This window comes from Thermobia domestica, chromosome 12 (genome assembly GCF_964235325.1).
Source record: "Thermobia domestica chromosome 12, izTheDome1.hap1.1, whole genome shotgun sequence".
Taxonomy (NCBI): Eukaryota; Metazoa; Arthropoda; class Insecta; order Zygentoma; family Lepismatidae; genus Thermobia; species Thermobia domestica.
The window spans coordinates 121,123,874-121,142,980 of NC_137465.1; the positions used below are offsets into that span (position 1 = coordinate 121,123,874).

At 33.3% G+C, this 19,107-nt stretch overlaps 1 protein-coding gene across 13 annotated transcripts in view; it reads right to left on the minus strand.

Moving 5' to 3' along the window:
* para (sodium voltage-gated channel paralytic) overlaps positions 1-19,107 on the minus strand; it is a 651,733-nt gene that overhangs the window by 489,917 nt on the left and 142,709 nt on the right. The window lies entirely within an intron of this gene.

Here is a 19,107-nt window from a genome sequence, read left to right on the forward strand (position 1 = left end):
AATCGCCAAGTGGGAAGGAAATTAGATCAAAGCCCAGAAAAACCGTCGAACTACAGATAAGAAAAAAAAGTACAGACGGATTGCTATGCAAGATGGACGGAATATTTTAAAACAAAGCAATGGCATGGTAGAATGTAAGAAAGAGAATGAAAAATGCTCTAAATTGGACCTAGTGTTCATTGTCTAAAGAAAGGCTGAGCATACTAAGTGAAAACAAAATCGTTAATGGTTTTATAATTTCTTTGAATGTCTCAAAAATTTTAATGATTAATTATATAAGTAGACCAAAAATAATAAAGAAAAGTGTATTTTTTTTTGCATTTTTGTTCGCAACGTCAGATTCATGAAACCAAAACTAAGCTTTATGTAGGAAAGTGTTTCCTTTATTCTTAAAAATTATATACAATTAGAAACACATTACGGATATACGAGTTATATTGTTTTTGTAGTTTTTATTCACGATATTTAAAATATATTATAACATTTAACTAGGGATAAAACAAAGACGAGACTGCATAGTTTCGATGTCGTTTCAATTGATAAATAGCAACCTCGGTCTGAAACTCGAGGTTCAAGTCTTGGTCTCGTCTCAAGGGTCTCGAAATACATTATATTAATTAAAAACTTATGAGCAGTACAATCTCGATATCTCGAAGTATTAGATTGGTGGGAATGAAATGTCTTCCCCAGGTGCGAAATTTTCAAAGGAGAAGAAAAGAAAACTACATTATCAGATTAATGAAAATAATTCTAGCCTGCAACTTTACACTATTGCCATTGCTCAGCCAACAATTAGATCCCGTGTCCAAAGATGTCTGGAAAAAATTATCTTTCAGCTTTACGTCCCAACTCTTATGACGGCTAGGCTAAAGTAGACCTGATGAAAAATGAAGGCAATGGTGGAATGAAGAAAGTGGGAGGAAACAGGAGAACCCTAAGCAAACCCAAGCAAACTGTATTTGTCCACTACAAAGTCTACTTGGCGCGAGCTGGGATCGAACCAGGGACCACAAGCACCAGAGCTGAACACTCTACAAGAAGTCTGGAGTTAACGATGCAAAGAAATCTTCAATGGCACACGGTTCCTTCTAATCATCAGAGAAGATCTCTTCCAAGAAGTGATCCAAATGCCGTAAGACGCGTTAATCAGCGGGAGAGACATCGGGGGAATGCGGTAGGTGAGAAGTTTCATACTGTTACTCACGGAAAGCCTGCATTGCCCTTTGCGTGACAACATTGTATTGGAACATTAGAACACAATGTCTGTTGAATATTGCTGGATGCTTGCGGACAAGTCTACAATGCACTTTATCGAGTTCAGCACTGTAACGATCTGCATTTGATGGAGTTACCTCGCTTGAGATTACTCCTATTACAGAACACCACACCAGTAATAACACATTCTGTAGGTGGGGAGGTGGTTCAGGAAACCGTCCTAAATGTTAATTACTGCCAAACCATTGTCCTGACAGTTTACGATTGTTATAGTTGATCTTTTTTTTTCTAATTTCATGTTACAATCCGATGCAGGAAATTTTACCGGTTATTCCTTACACTAACAATGTAAGTAAACTGCACATTCGGACGGGGATTCTTGTTGGACAGTGTTAAATCGTGCGGCAACGACGAGTCCAATCGTTTTACCTCACCAACTAAGCTGGTCTTTCCAAATGACAATAGTATGGTGTATCTCTAACTCGTCTTCAATGGTAAGAACATTTTTCTGAGGGACCACTTCCACTGTGTTCCTGAGGGACTCATCCGAACAAGATGTTAGTTAATGACCATGGGGCTCATTTTGCAGTGCTGTCAGCAGAACGAAATTTAACAAACCATCAGAACTATCTGGCACAGGTGAATAGTATTTAGTGTAAGAGTATAACAAAACTCAATGCAATGATAACAAGTGTGAGGGTACATAAATATAATGAAACTCAAATAATGGAGAAAAATGTTCTTATAGATATTAATTTGTGATACCAGAATAAGATTAACTACGATAATTATAATAAGGTTCATTCTTAGTGGGATGAAAATAAATGTTAGAAAGACAAAAGCCATGGTGATTGGAACGAAGTGGTCTGTGTCAAATATAAAAGTGTGAGGGCAGAAAATAGAACAAGCGAATAGTTTTCGATATTTGGGTATTATTCTGAGTAATGACATGAAGTGCGAACGTGAAATAAAAGCAAGGATAGGAATGGCGAAAGAAGCCTTTAGGAGGAAGAAAAGTTTGTTTTGTGGGACCTTGAATAAAGAGTTGAGAAAAAGACTCATAAAATGCTTCGTGTGGAGTGTTGTACTGTATGGGCCAGAAACATGGACATTACGTAAAAGTGATGAAAAACGACTGAAAACCTTCGAAATGTGGGTATGGAGAAGAATGGAAAGAATTAGTTGGATCGAGCGGGAAACGAATGATGGGGTGTTAGAAATGTTGGGGGAGAAAAGAACACTTCTAGATATTATTGAGAAGAGGAAGAGAAACTGGTTCGGACATTGCCTAAGGAGAAACTATATTATGAAAGGCGTCCTAGAAGGTCTGACAGGAAAGAGAGGGAGGGGCGAAGGAGACTACAATTAATGGATGATATAAGAACAGGAAGATCATACGTGAAGATGGAGAGGTTAGCAGATGACCGTGGAGCATGGAAGCTTCTCACTTGTCAGCTGTGGCAAGTGACCTGCCAATAAGGGCAGAATACCTATGATGATGATGATGATGATTAATTCAGCTAAATTTTCAGTCTTTTATAAATATTATTCTTCATCTTGAGTATGCTGTAAAAGTATGAAATCGAACTTAATACAGGAAGACATTTAACTTATTTGCTATTCCGTACAATATTGAGGAAAGTGAACCAAAGCGTTCATGTTTTTATCCTTACTATTCTCCGAAGACATGAAGAAAGAGAAATAAAAGCAAGAATAGGAGCAGCATGTCCACCCAGGTATCTCACTGATTTAGCAAATATTTAGACATACCATTGTCCGGACCAGAGTACTCCTACCTTAGGTGAAAATTTAGCATAAGATGCACAATTTTTGGGCAATTTTTGAGGGTCAAAAAGTAAGCGCAAATTTGGGCAGGTGGATCTTGTCCCAGGAGTATATTGAACCTGGACCAGGGGTATCTAATTGTGTGTTTCTTAAAATTGCCAAAACAAAAAACAAAAAACAAAAAAACTAAATTTGGGAGTTTTAACCTAATTTATCTTCTACTATGAGGGTTTATTACAACATATGATCTTATGAGTAGGAATGTGGGTTCATTTTCTTTCGTAGGACATACATACCTTCAAATCCTCATCTTAAACTCCGCGAACGGGTCAATATGACCCATTCTTAACCTTATGACGCCAGCCTTTCAAAATCTACGTTAATGCCAGCATGGGGTAGCTTTCATTTTATTATATTTTTAAATATAATTGTTCATTTTTATTTTTGGATCAAAAGATCCAATATATTTAAGGAAAAATTTTCTTGTAGGCCTTATATCTGGAGAACTACATACAGTGTAGCAAACCCAAAACTACCAATTTACTCAGTAGATGTGCTTATTCCGCAAAAAACACAAAAACTCGATTTAAGGACCGTTCAACAATTTTCTTGTCCATGATCCAAAAAATTCAATATATTTCATACAATCAAACATTTTCTTGTACGCCCCATATTTTGAGAACTAGATATACTTTAGCTAAAACAAAACTAACAATTTACTCAGTATGATGTGCTTATTCCGTAAAAAATATGAAAACTCGATTTAGGGGCCTTTCAAAAACGTTGTGGCCCCTGATCCAAAAAATTCAATCGTACAATTGAATGTATTTCGTACAATCAAACATTTTCTTGTACGCCTTATAACTGGAGAACTAGGGTAAGGGGGAAAAAGAAGGAATGTCACAAAAATTGATTTTTGAGAAAACGGCGTTTTAATATTGAAAACCTCATAAAAAGAATAGGGTTAGTCAAATCTTTCGCCCCTTTTTGCATGGACATTTCGACATCTACGCATGCATGGCATATACAGTCAAATAGTACCAAGAGTCACCAACAGATAGGACAAAGCACCCGATAAAGCACACACATGGACATTCCTTGTTTTTTCCCCTTACCCTTCATATAGTGTAGCCAAACCCAAACTATCACTTAACTCAGTGTGATATGCTTATTCCGTAAAAACTACGAAAACTCGATTTAGGGACCATTCAAAAACATTGTGGCCCCTGATCCAAAAAAATCAATATATTTCATTCAATCAAATATTTTCTTGTACGCCTTATATCTGAAGAACTACATATAGTGTAGCCAAACTCAAACTATCGCTTAACTCAGTATGATATGCTTTTTCGTAAAAAATACGAAAATTCGATTTAGGCACCATTCAAAAATGTTGTGACCCTTATCAAAAAAATCAATCTATTTCATACAATCAAACATTTTCTTGTACGCCCTATATTTTGAAAACTACATATAGTGTAGCCAAACAAAATTAAGAATATACTCAGTATGATGTGCTTTAGTGCTGCGGATTAACTAACCTATTGTGCACTTTTTGATAAAAGCACCAAGTTTGGCACAGAGGTAGACAGATATAATATGAACAAATTTGGATGTGGAGCCATCGCGCAACTGACCCCTGGCGGCCGTGGTAGCCATTTGCCAAAATGGCCGCCAGTGGAAACCCGAAAGACAACAGAAATTAGATAAAGTTTGTTGCTGAATGTTTTAGTGAATGTTTATTGAATGTTTATTGAATGTTTTGAATAAAAATATGCTGTCTTGTAATATATATCAACAGTAATAGTTAACCCTTTCATTCTAATTGCATAACTACCCCTTCGAGACCAGAAATGAAAAAAATAAAAAAGGATAAAAAATGAAATGAGAAAAAGAAGGATCAGCGTTAAAAATGAACTACAGGAAGCTTTTGGTTACTCTTTCTTATGAGAAGATTTGTATTACTTACAATACATGGTGGCGAGGTGAGCAAGATATCCAGAAGATTTACGGAATTATCAGAATTTCTGCTACTAGTCAGGGAAATTTCAACCTTTCGAAAACATAGTACCGTTCTGTAATAGTGTAGACATTTTTTATCATAATTTTTCGTCATCGCTTCTCTGTAGTATCAAACATGTTATTTCAGAAACAGTTTTCTACTGCTTCTTTAACCTGTCATTTGGAATAAACAGTAGTTGACGGAATAATAAAAACAAAAGGTTATGTGGAAAGTAAGTTCTGTTAACATTTGATTCAACAGAGAAAGGGAGGCAGATATTGTAAAATATTTTATAAGAGATTATTGAGTATGTACTTTTTATAATAGTGAATGTGTACTTTTTATAATAGTTGAGGTCATAATGAAAGGAAATTTGTTATATTTGAATAAACAGAGGAAGGACGTAAATATTGAACAATCTTTTTCAATACTTTTTTTTATTTTATTCGAGATTTCTTCATAGTTTGTTATTAAAATACCAACATATCCTAATTTTATTGTCCTAACAAATCAATATATGTTGATAGTAAAGTAGTTTAGATCAGTGCTATTCAACCGGGGGTACGCGGAGATGTTTCTGAGGGTACTTAATCGTAAAATAAGCATATATCCAATATTAGTTGAATTATCGTAGTTGGAGATTTTTTTCTTTCCAATGATTTCTACGCATTAACGTCAATAAAAATGAAGCACAGAAATTGCTTGAATCCAGAATCAGTTCTTAGTCTCGCACTCTCGAAGATTCGACCAAAAATCAACAAGTTGGCATCCCGGAAACAAGCTCAGTCATTTCCTTAACACTTTAGTTCCAAAGTTACTTTTAGTTACTTTAGTTTCTGAAGTTTTTAACATTGTCCTCAGTGTGCAAATTATCAGGGAGAGTGAGGGGAAATTCGCCCTCAGTAGAACTCGATGTCTCCCATTTGTTTTGAAATTTCCCATGTTAATTTTTTCGGATGTGCACTTTATCCCCCTTTAAATAGTCTTTTGATTGGCAAATTGGTTGTTCTTTTGTTGGGTCTCTATTTGCCCCCCTTTTTAATCAACAGAATGTGTGAATTAAGGTTAATAAGCCAATTTTGATTTACAGAAGTAATTTCTTTTAAACAGCTTCAGGGGTACACAATTGAATGGCGAACTGAGTCTAGGGGTACGCGAGAAAAAAGGTTGAATAGCACTGGTTTAGGTTGGTCGAGCTCCTGGACCTTCAGAATTTCATGTCACGCCCCCTTCCCCCGTTACGAAATCCTGGCTAAACGAACCAATATATGTTCCAGTAAAATAGTTTAGAATGATCGAGCCGCTGGTGTGATGACCATAGTATTTCATGTCACGGACTCCCCCCCTTCACGAAATCCTGGCTACGTGCCTGGTATGTATGTATGTATGTATAATGAAACTTTATTGTACTACGATATATTCTAGTGACATTACTACTCTTTCATTTCGTTACATGCATTGTACTGTAATATACTGTAATATACTTCAGAATTCACTAGCACATATGTTATAGTTTTTTCAAATGTTGCGGGAAAGCCGGATTACCACAATTAGTACATCGTATTTTTTCTTCTTTGTCTTTGTCTCACGGACACAGAATGCATCTCTGCTTCTTGTTGTGGGTCATTCCAGAACGTTTTACTTCGTATGCACTGACTACTTTCAAGGTACCTCTGGATTTCCTTTTCCATCAATTGACGTCCAAGATTCTTTAGGAAAATTTTTGTTTTTTGAGTTCTGGTGGCACTGTATTGTGGGAACTTCGTCTGCAAAAGTACTATCGATAAATATTCCTTCACAATCAATTATATTGAAAAAGAGAAACATAGACCAACGTCTCTTTGCTTTGCACACATAGAATCTCCAGAGATGGTATTCACACCAGACTTAATGTTATTATACATTATGATCACATCCGGCTGCTCCTTTTCTTGAACTACAGTCTTATCACGATTCATTGCAAACAAGGTTCAGTGAGCGTTCATTTCTGGTGTCTGGGGTCCTTTGTTCGATCCCAGTTCGCGCCAAATGAGCTTTTCAGTAGACAAACACCGTGTGCGTGGGTTTGCTCGGGGTTCTCCCGTTTCCTCCCACTTTCTTCATTCCACCATTTCTAATCATCACCATCTCCTTTAGCCTAGCCGGCATAATCGTGGGAGGTAAAACTTAAATATTTCATTATTTTCACTGTAGACAACAGCAGGACCGATCTATTCTTCGAGACATAGCTCACATGGATCAACTCTTTATCAAAGCACAAGAGTGGCATATTTTCTGATTACTCGCGGATTTCACAAATTTCCCTAGGGATGTCCCTTTTGCACTTTCCCATTGTACTGTTGTTCTCTGAAGAAGTAACTCTTCGGTGAGTTCGGTGCTTGACATCTTCCTTTAACCATGGTTTCACCAAGTATTTTATATTACTACATTCATGGTTATTTGCTAACTTATATACCTCCTTATACTTATCTCATTGTGCCATATGAGAACATGGAAAACCGTGGGGTCCGCACAGACAGCAGGTGAGCTAAATACGTTTTGGTTCTTAAATGCTCTTATAATTTCTAAATACAAAAGAGTACAACAAACCAATTGTTATGAGTGAGTTGAAAACACATTAACAAGAGATGTCCTGAGTAATCGACATGAATGTGAAACAAACACAGAAAATGTAGGATCATACCCCAGGTGGACGTTATAAGATTAAATTTGAGAATTGCCAAAAGACAGTAAAAATTGGTTCCCTGGTCTTGAGTATATATATATATATATATGTATGTATCTGTGAGTCTTGCTTGTTCATTTCCTTCCATGAGTATAAAAGTGCCAAAAATTTACGTAGGCAAAATGAATAAGTGCAATGGCTCATGAAAGGGATGGATGATTTTTTATTATTAACTCTTAGATGTATGTTTTAACAAGACAATTTTAAAGTGAAAGATGTAGTTTAAGGTCCACATTTAAATCAACTATTCATGGAGAGTTAGAACTGTGATTTGTAGGGGCTTTTTTAAAATCTTATTAACTCAGCTTGCTTTGAAGATAATATTCCGGCAGCTTACGAGAGAGGAAATTCTAATATATTGGCTCTAAACATGGATATCAATTGGTTTAAAAATCATACTTGATGTAATTCCAACTGTAGGTAAGACTACGGTCTTTTATAAAAGAGAAGGGGAGGCCAGGAGTTTTTAAAAAGTACTATACCTTGGTTTAGATTTTTAAAACATTTTCGACATTATAACATCAAATAATCTTCATTGAATTCATTGATGGATTTTTTCAATGAAAATACCTCGTATTTTTAATTACATATAACACTTTAGAACTTTGTATATAATCATAGTTGACAAATTCGTTATACGAAGGGAACATAAAGAGCAAAACATGTAATAACGTGATAAAAATTCATCCAAGTATTTAAATACGACGTCAAGCACACCAGTGTTATTCTTAGGTCCCCCCTCTCTCTTATTAAGGCAAAGTGCAGCGAGATATTATATCAACTTCATCATAGGCTGAATGAATTACGATGTTTTTTTTTAAAAAAATACTTTCTTCACACAATTTTAAATAGCAATCGATTCTACATAGGCTATGTGCATGTGTAATATATTGATTCGTATTTCATCTTAATATAATAGTACTATTTAAAGATCTGGTGGCAAGGTTCTTGTTTGATTCTCGGTGATACGAATAGTGTTTGATTTTCAAGACCTAAGCACACTATCTTACAGTAGAAAATAAAGTTATTCTTGAAACATATTACAAGTTTATCATGATTCTTGACCTTAATGCAGTTTAAAGATAGAAATTTCATGAGTTTTACAGATCAAAACTCACTATCTTTTAATTTGGGAGAACACCTTTTGTGGAACATGCTGTATCTTGATTCATATTCCCCTTTAAACTGTAAGTTGACGTCTTATATAGTCTCACTACTGTCGGAAAGGCATGCAGCGCTTATGGTGATTCAGATTTCAAATTCAATTATAGGTTCATCTTAGGGCCAATTCCCAGTCAGAAACTAAACCTTACAAGCTATGACCGAGACCTTTATTATATTAATAAGGGTTATGGGTGGCCAAATAGGTCACCACATGAGATCAAGGTCTATATTTCGTAATTGTAAGAAAACACTTGTCTTCATTACAGTGTAAGTGTCTCGCTGCGAAATGAAATCAGGCTTTAGTGTCTAAATGACACACTACATGAATTATGAGAGAACAAGACCTCAAATAGTGGAAACAGTTCTAAAGAGTTCTCCGAGAAAATTAAATGTTAAATAACATAATATAGTTCATTAGAGACGTAAATCGGTTATGGCCATCCACCAGGCTATGAACTGCCTAATGGTTCATGGGTTACCTTAACAAAACTGTTTGTCTTATGAGATTAAGCTTAAGATCTGGTAGTTTAAGAAAAAAGAACTTGTTTTCAAGAGAGCGTAAATGTCTCGCTATGAAATGGAATTCGGTTATGGCCAGCCAAACGGTTTATCCCAAAGCATGAGGGAATTAGACTTCAAGTAGCGAAAACTCAGTTCTGAACAGTTCTCCAAGACAACTTAGATTTCAAATAACAAAATATTGTTCGTTATAAACTAAAAACAATAAAAAGATATGGTCAGCCAGCAGGCTAGAAACTGCCAAATGATTCATAAGAGTTATGACTGAATAGACAGATCAACCCGTGAGATTAAGTTTGAGATCTGGTGATTTAAAGTAAAATAAAAGTAAAACACTTGATTGCATTACAACGTATATGTCTGCTGCAAAATAAAATGGCTATGGTAAACCAAACGGTTCATCACATAAATTAAACTAGACTTTACAAACTTGGTCTTGAGTAATCCTCTGCATAACTGCCATAGAATGTTAATTGTTACGGAATAAAACTCAGTTGCTTACTAGATAATTCCTCACAAAGTAATCAAATTCTACATAACCTTGACTTTAGTTTTCTTATACTTAGAAATGACCAGAAAATTTGAGGTCATCAGATGTGCGGAAACTGTACATTGTATGCTAACCAACAGACAATAATGCAATATTAGTTGTGTGTGTACTAAGCATGTATGCTAATCCATAAAAAGAACGAAATAACCAATCAAATAATGTAAGATCTTAATGTATTCATTTAAGTGTCATACTTTTTTGTCATCTAAGCATGGATCTGCTGGTTTTTTACAAATTGAATATTGCTTATTACATAATTTGCTTTTCATAGGGACAAAACATGAATAATTTAAGCTGTTAGATTCTTCTATGAATGATATTGCACACACATGATTCAAGTAACAATATCTTTGAATAGTGTGATCTTATTGAACTGAAATCTAGTCTACAGTTGGTTTAGTCCGTTATAAAAGTAGTATTTATAAGAATTCATAAGAAAAATAGTATTTATAATACCTACTGTATAGAAGACCTGATAATTGTTCTAAACTTATACTAATAGCTCAAGATAAGTGGTCCATATTCATAAAATAGATTCGAAAGGTCTGATTTTAAATTATAAATTGTAGTAATATCTTGATAAAAAGAAAAATGTAAAGGTACTCTCTTCCCGCGGTTAGTACAGATATTTTAATAGGCGACATTTACGATTATCTATACCAAAGTTTTACACCTAATTTTTATTTTTGGTAGTACACCCTTACTTAGTGATAAAGTTTAATAATTACAAGTAGTTTCTAATATTTTCTACTTCCTTAATAAATAATTACATATACAACTACTAATTGATATCTAGTTCACATTTATGACAATTCAGCTTCAGTGTAAATCTTGTACTTTAAAATTGAGGATAATAGCTACATTTTTAGTAACACTTTTAGGATTTAAAAGTCTATTTACACTTTGTAGTACTACCTTGGTAGCACATTTTAAAAATTCAAATAAAGTCTGATAATTACAGGTTTGGGTAATGCAAAACGTCAAAAGAAAAATCAACAACTAGTGAAAAAGTTGTAAAATGAATCTTTTTGTAAAATCTCAACTAGGGACTTAAGCAAAATAAAAGTGATCACACAGAGAAATTGTGATAAAAAATATTTCATGATTAACCATCAAATTTTGAAGTATTCGATTAACAAAATAAATTTATTTCAACCATTCAAATAAGAATTGAAAATCACTTGACTTTGTAGGTTACTTAAAAAATTCAAATGATCTCTAATAATGAGACTTGTACAGAAAACTTAATAGATTAAATTTATTTTCAACGAATTATCTATACACAACTTCCACACAGTTTAAGAATAGCAGTTGATAATTTGGTAACTTCATTGTTTCTAGCTAACAAATAGAAATGTTTAACAAATAAACCAACATTGATACGTCAAACAATAAATATTTCCAGTAAATGAAAAATTGTCAACCGAAAGTTTACTTCAAACCAAAATTAAGTAAAATTTTAACATTTTTACACTTATTAAAATTTTTATTAGTTTGGTTCTTTTAGTTTGAAAATTTTTGAACTCACTGATTTTTTTTAGATTGATGATTTTCAAATTTTTTGCATTTGCTGAACATTTTAGTTTAAAATTTGTTGCACCCACGGATTTTTCAATTTGAGAAAATTTTTACTTGCTGAAAATTTTAGTTTGGGAACTTTTGTTTGAAAAGTTTTAGTTTGAAAACTGTTACAATCACTGGCAATATTTTTAGTTTACATTTTTTGCATTTATTGAAAAAAGTTTAAAATTTTACAAGTTTAACAAAAAAAAACAACTGTTTTTAAAGATTTGGTGCAGTTAAAATTTAAAAATCTACTAACACTGTACAATAAAGAAATAAATGTTGTTATTTAAAGGCTTATTGATATCGACTAAACGTTTATTTGCCTCAACTAAACGCCGAGCTTTCAAAAGTTATCTCAAACATTAGTAATATTTCTAAATCCTTGTTCATAACAACTCATTGTTGTATCATTCTTCTGTGTGTGGTTCACCAATAGCATTTTAATCATTGCTAGAATCAATCAATCAGTTCAAAGCAACGATAACATTCCCAGCAATTGGAATTCAGGGAAGATAAAACAAGAAATGTGATATCATAATAAACAATTCAATGTCCAAAAGTTTAAGAGGGAATACCGACCAAAGTAAACTTTCAAGAATCTGGTTCGAAGGGTACATTGGTCTTAAGGTATTCGTTTTCAAATTAAGATGGTCTTGCCAAAAATACCGATCTAAAGATACATAATAGTTCTATTGAAATTACCTAGTTAGTTATATTAGGAAAGGCAAGAGAAGGTGTTCAACTTCTCAAACTTCTTCCAACTACGCCGCAAAAACTCTAGCTGTGTGAAGCTGTGCATTATCATACTCGAATATGGCATCATTGCCCGGAAACAACATATGAACCATAAGATACATATGAGCTCATAAAGTGTGACATAATCACGAGCAAAGACGAAATTTGTATGCGTAAGCACGAAAACCACTGTAAATCAGAATATTGTGGCCACAGCATGCCATGTTTTGCAGTTGGACTAAGACGCAGTGGCTGAATAAGGTCACAGTAGCTGAGTGGTAGAGCGTTCATCTCTCGTGCGTGGGGTTCCTAGTTCAATCAAGAATCTCGCCAAGCGAGTTTTGTGGTAAACAAATATCGTGTATATGATTTATTCACAGTTGATCCGTTTCCTCCAACTTTCTTTATTCCACCACTTTGTTTATTATCATCATCGGCGTATCCATAGCATTGAATCATAATTGTGGGATTACGAAAACGAAACTAAATGGTGTATGTAAATGTTCAGCCGTTCAACCAACACGATAGATGATAGCTTCCTTTAAGATTGGTTATAAGTTACATTCAAATTGTAATTGTGAATCTGAATTTCAGTTTCTTTAAATGTTAGCCAGAATGTTTCTTTAAACGTTAAATGTTACACACAAAGATCAACATAAGTTGAATAACATAACTTGCAATATATCAATTCGAATGTTTCAAGTATACTGAATAATATGTTATTACCCATTTCGAAGTGTGAATGTAGAGAAGAACGGGGAAATTTAGCTGAGACAAAAGTAGAAGTGTTAGATATAATAAGGAAAAAATAACAATTTTAGATAATTAAAAAGAGGAAGAGAAACTGGTTGAGACTTTCGTGACAAGGAACTGTAACAGGGACGTTAGAAGGTATGGTAGCGGGAAAAAGAAGGAGGAAACGAAAGACTTTAGTTGATGGACGTTATTAAAACTGAAAATCCCTTCACGAAGACGAAGAGATCAGCTGAAGACAACCGTGTGGAATGACGCTTCTTCGTTTGCGGCAAGTGATCTGTTAATAATGACAGAATACTTATGGTGATGAAGATGATATTAATTGTTTATGAAGGATAATTTTAACAGGCAAAGAAATCTTAAAATCATTTAAGGTCAGAAAACTTCCGATACTCCCAAAGGGCAAATATTAAGAGGTAAATCTTAAAGACCGGAAAAACTAAATATTATAAGGATAAACTAGAATGTTATAGGGATCACGTATTTTAGAAATATTAAACAAATCCTAAACAATATTATCCAAATGCAATTAGAAGAATAAGTTTACAAGAGATATTATTATTAATATATACGTAATGTCTAGCAAAAATCTGTACAACAAAGAGAATGATTTTCTTATGTTACTTGTCAAAATTCGTACTTGAGTATCTTTGATCGAGTAGAAACTAGTCGTTCTTTATATGAGGCAGTAAAAAAATACATTTCTGAACGTTGTTTTCTTCTAGAATTGGAATATTACGTCACAGAAGATATTGAATTATCCAGAAAGGAAGTATATTGGGCTCCATCGAACGAGCAGAAATCGAATTTCCTTGGTAAATTTCTCTGGAAAAAATTCAAATGAATTTCAGGAGAAATCTCTCCTTTTTGTTATTTTATTTTTAGTAAAAAGGGATTATTTTAAATAATAATAATTACCTATCGGTAAAATTTACTCTTCTAATGTTGAGATATTAATTTCTTGTACACAATGTAATATCATTTGGGAAATCACAGAGACTGTCTTATATTGTATATTCGGAAGATGAATAACTGCTGGAAAGTGCAAAAAAATGATCATATCTAGCGCGCCTCCTCGCACTCGAGAGTGAACTCCAAGTAAAGTATGACAGAAAGTAATGGGAAAAGCAATTATTTTAATTTTTAATAAATATGTTCATTTTGTTATTGCACTGAATTACTATTTTAGTCATCTAAAGGGTTGCATACATCTTATTCCTCGAACCACCCTTTCTTTGTTAAATTTTCCGAATCTTATGGAATCTAATGGCGACTCAAACGGGACTTTATTTCTTTCCCAACCATTGCATAGAATAAATAATTGTTATACTTCGCGCATACGAGGAATCAGTATAATTAACTGCCTCGCTACCTTTGGAGAGTGAAGAGTGCAAAAGCAACATCTCTGATATTCAGAAATAATATACAATTGGTTCATTCTAAGATTTACAATTAGAACTTTTATTCAAGTTTAGACTTTTTAACACTGATACTTTTTTTTAAAAAACGTGGACAGAAACGAAACGAGCGGATGTGGTTCATCGGTAAGTAATTTTTGTTCGTAACTGGAAGTTCCAACTTAAAACTCGTCAACAACTGTGAGTTATAAAGTTTTCTTGTCTCTCCCTTACTTGGAAATGTTCTACGCATTAATAGTGTGAAGACTCAATCCATGATTTAATCGGAAATAATATATTTCACCAAAAGTCTAAGATTCAAAAATAATATGGTATTTTTAAAATTCAAAGTAAGATCAGAATAAAACATCTTGTTATAAAAGCTTTTTCCGACGTGTTCCTTAAGATTTTCGTGATATTAAAAGTGTGATAAGGAAATATTGCTTTACATTGAGGATAACCGTATATACGTTTGAGGAAGTAGTGTTCGAAACAGAGAAAAATATGTTTGAAATTGGGGAAAAATGTAGCAGAGCAAAAATATTGCTACATAGTAATTCATTTTTTGAAGTTTACACTGGAAAATAGTACTTTTAATATATTGCAAATGTTCTTTTTCCTCAGAGTCACAAGAAAAATATGTTCAGCCTTTCAAATGTGGTTTACTTCTAGTATAATATCCATGAATCACATGTTCCTAAAGTATATCAATAGAGCAGAGTAGATTCCGATAACCCATTTCTACAAAGAAACCATATTAAATTTAAAAAGTCTACTATTATAATCTTCCACGAATTTAGCTCTTCGGATACTTTCCATTATTGTTAGTTTTGACATGTAATCTGCCCTACTGAGTTTTTTCTAAGAATGTCTTCATGATTGATGGCTTCACCACAGTAAGTGGTAAAGTAACTTTAGTTATTTGTATAAGAACAGTATAATTTAACATATTACGATATGTTCTTTCTTGGTTTGATAAAGTTGATAACACTAGTGTTAGTGTTACAATTATATATTTTGTGCTCCAGATATTACCAACGAAAATTGGAAACGACACTAACTACAATTACAGAAAATTGCATCATAGGATGCATTAACACATCATCAGCAATTATGTTGCAATAGAATTACAGTGTAGACAGGGGCGTCCATAAGGGTATGGGATCTCGATAAATGTCGGGAGGTTCGGGCGTTTGGAACCCGTGAATATTTTAAGTTTTCTTCGTTTAATAATGATTTTTAAAGTTTAATTTCCTAACAAAAACTTAGTAGACGATATTGGCAGGGAGGAAGCTTACAGAAAACTTTCTGGAGCTCATGAAATCTATGGGCGGCTCTGATTATACAGGTTTTGAAATAAGATGCCGAGAAAAAGGTTTAATAGTTTAAAGGGCATGTACGAGCATTTATAGTTTCGATACAAGTAAGATGTTTAAAAATACATTAAATAAAAGTCAGCTTTCAAGGCACTATATTTAAATTTCCATATATTCTTAGAAGTATCGGTTTGTGCCACCAATAGCTGATTTAAAACATGCCCCATCTTCATTAACGTAATTATTATAATTAGTAGTAGTAATATCGCAATAATAATAATAATAATAATAATAATAATAATAATAATAATAATAATAATAATATGTGGAGGAGCAGTGACAAATTAACGTATTTGTGAGCTCATAAGCTATTTCTACATGATGTCTCCTGGGCTTTTACAAATAATAATAATAATAATAATAATAATAATAATAATAATAATAATAATAATAATAATAATAATAATAATAATAATAATAATAATAATAATAATAATGATAAAATAAAAATATTTTTCAAGATGCAAATCCGAAACTCCTAGTAATATATATTTTTTTTTAACTTTAACAAAATTGTACTATATGCAAGGGATATCCACATTCAAACTACCAGTATGTAGCTTACCAAGTTAACAGCTATAAATGTTTTTAAAAATCTAATATTTCATTATTCACATTCATCACATTCTTTACTTCGTACTGACACCAAGACGAAAGACTGCACATATAATCAAGTAATCCAACTTCACTGAAAATTAAAACGTTAGTAAGTTCGTTAAGGTAATGGAGGAACCGTTTAGTTTGTCAATACACAGAGTTCTCGTTCTATTTATCAACTATAGCTGGCAATAATTCACATGCCTCTTTTAAATGTTCCAAGTTCAGCGTATAATAGAAGGACACGAAATTGGAATCATAACAAATAAAATTTGATATTTAGTTGTTCTGGTTGTAGGTCGTCCACAGAACTACAACTATGTTAGCAGGAATTTCCGCAGGGAGTCATGATCTAAAATATGTCATTGACATTTTTGGGAAGCAGAAAGAAAAAAACTTATAAGGGAACATTCCGATTTTGTGAATTCAATTGCTGAAAATGATTGCTAGCATTGGATTCAGCTCCAAAAGAAACAAAGAAAAAAAAAGGTGTTTAGTGGCAGACAGTATACAGGGTGGGAGATAAGTGAGGGCAAAGTGCGAAGATAGAACGTAGAAAATGTCTAGAAATGCTATGTAAATTTTGAAACGAGTAAAGGAATTGAGGGTATGAATCAGTATTAGTTTCGTCATGGTTTACATGCATTATCGATTTTTAGGTTTACAAAGAAATTTATATCCATTTTCTCAAAAACTACGCATTAGATTTTATATTGTCGAATAACATTTTTTTAGTACAATAAGATCTACCGATTGATATCTGTATCATCTTTACATATTTTGTCATGAAAGTTGTACAATATTAACAATTGATTTCCTTATCGACTATTCATATAATACATTACAACGGTAATTTATCCCATGAAGCTTCCACTGGTAAAGCTGTATTAATGTATCTACCGCTTTTTTTTGAACTATTGAATCGTTCTTTCCAAACAATTTCACATATATGATATCTATATCTATATCTATGTATGTATGTATGTATGTATGTATGTATGTATGTATATATCTATCTATCTATCTATCTATCTATATATATATATATATATATATATATATATATATATATATATATATATATATATATATATATATATATATGTATAAAGTTACTATGTTTGTGACTTGAACAACCCGACCGATCTCGACCAAATTATCAACATAGATGAGTTTCGGGCCTGCGATGGTTTTTATCATTTCATTTTGACGGGGGAGGGGAAGAAAAATATATAAAAATGATCGAAAGTGACCAATATTAGCATCGAATCCATAGTTTTCAGCGTCACTGAGATGAACAGTGATACTTTCGTTGCCGTTTAGATCCAAATTTAGCCCGCAACTTGGGGCAGAGGAAGGAAATATATAAAAATGATCGAAAATGACCCTATTACTGTCGAATCCATAGTTTTCGGGGTCGCTAAGACGAACAGTGACACTTCCGATACCATTTTAATCGAAATTCAGCCCTCACTAATACTCTTAAGGGGAGTATGATGACATGTGAAAACAATAGAAAATGACCGATATTAGTGTCGAATCCATAGTTTTTTGGTCCCTAAGTTGATTGGTGACAGTTTTAGTCCCTTTATGTCAAAAATGAAATGCATTCCCCCGTGCCAAGAACGGACATTCTGCTAGTATATATATGTAAACTTAAGAGAAAAAAAATCCTCTGAAACTTTGGTCAGTGAAGGATAGTTTCGGCGATATAAGGTGCCGAAATCGTGGGAAAATGAACTTTAGAGAGGCCGTAATTCAAAAACAATGCAATTCAGAGAGTGTGGTATAGAACATGACACTCGAAGTCATACCTGCTCGATTGAAAAACGTATGTTTCAAACATCCGCAAGATGTGTGCAAGGTATTCCCCAAAGCAACTTATGGATTCCCTATAACCTGGCAAGTAATCCCTATGTAATCCTAAGAGCAGATACTTTATGGATTATCTTGGCGCAGGATGTTGTCGAAGGCGAGTTTTGTTTCTGTAGTGATGAACCATTCAAACACCTTATGGATTAAGCACTTCTTAAATTTTTTAAGGATTTATATAATTGCAAACACATGAAATGAAAATATATTTTTTAAATTGTGTTTGCAGACAATTTTCTGCATTAAGCTGATTTTCTGAAGAACTATTATTCTCATACCTATTACATAGTCTCACTTCACAAGATTAAAATTCAAGAAAGGTAACCACATTAGAAAACAAGCCGAGGTAAACCAACTTCAGAAGTTCCTGGTGTGTAAAATTATAGAACACAGCTTCCGTTTCCGAAGCAAGACTCTCCCTGGATGAGCTCGAACACCAAATATTAGCGTTCATTATTCCTTAGAGCAGTGATTCTCAAACTAATTTCTACACAACCTCAATTTTATTATATCCTCTTGCCAGCGACCCCATTAAAATTTCTGCTTTGATTTTTAAACAACACTGCACGTGTTGAAGATGTTTAGTAGACCTATTTTTAGTTGTTCTTAACAGTAAGTATAAAAATAAAAATATGATTATCAGAACAAAATTCAAAATAATATTTTAAAATATTTTCCGGTATTAAATTCTAATTATCTTCACGGCCCCCATGAAGCCCTCTCGCAACTCCGTAGATATCGCGACCCCGAGATTGAGAAATCCTGCCTTATACGATGTGCTACTTGCCCACAAATTTGCTTCAAATCTGCTAGTAATTACCGAGAAATAAATAATACGCACGCACACG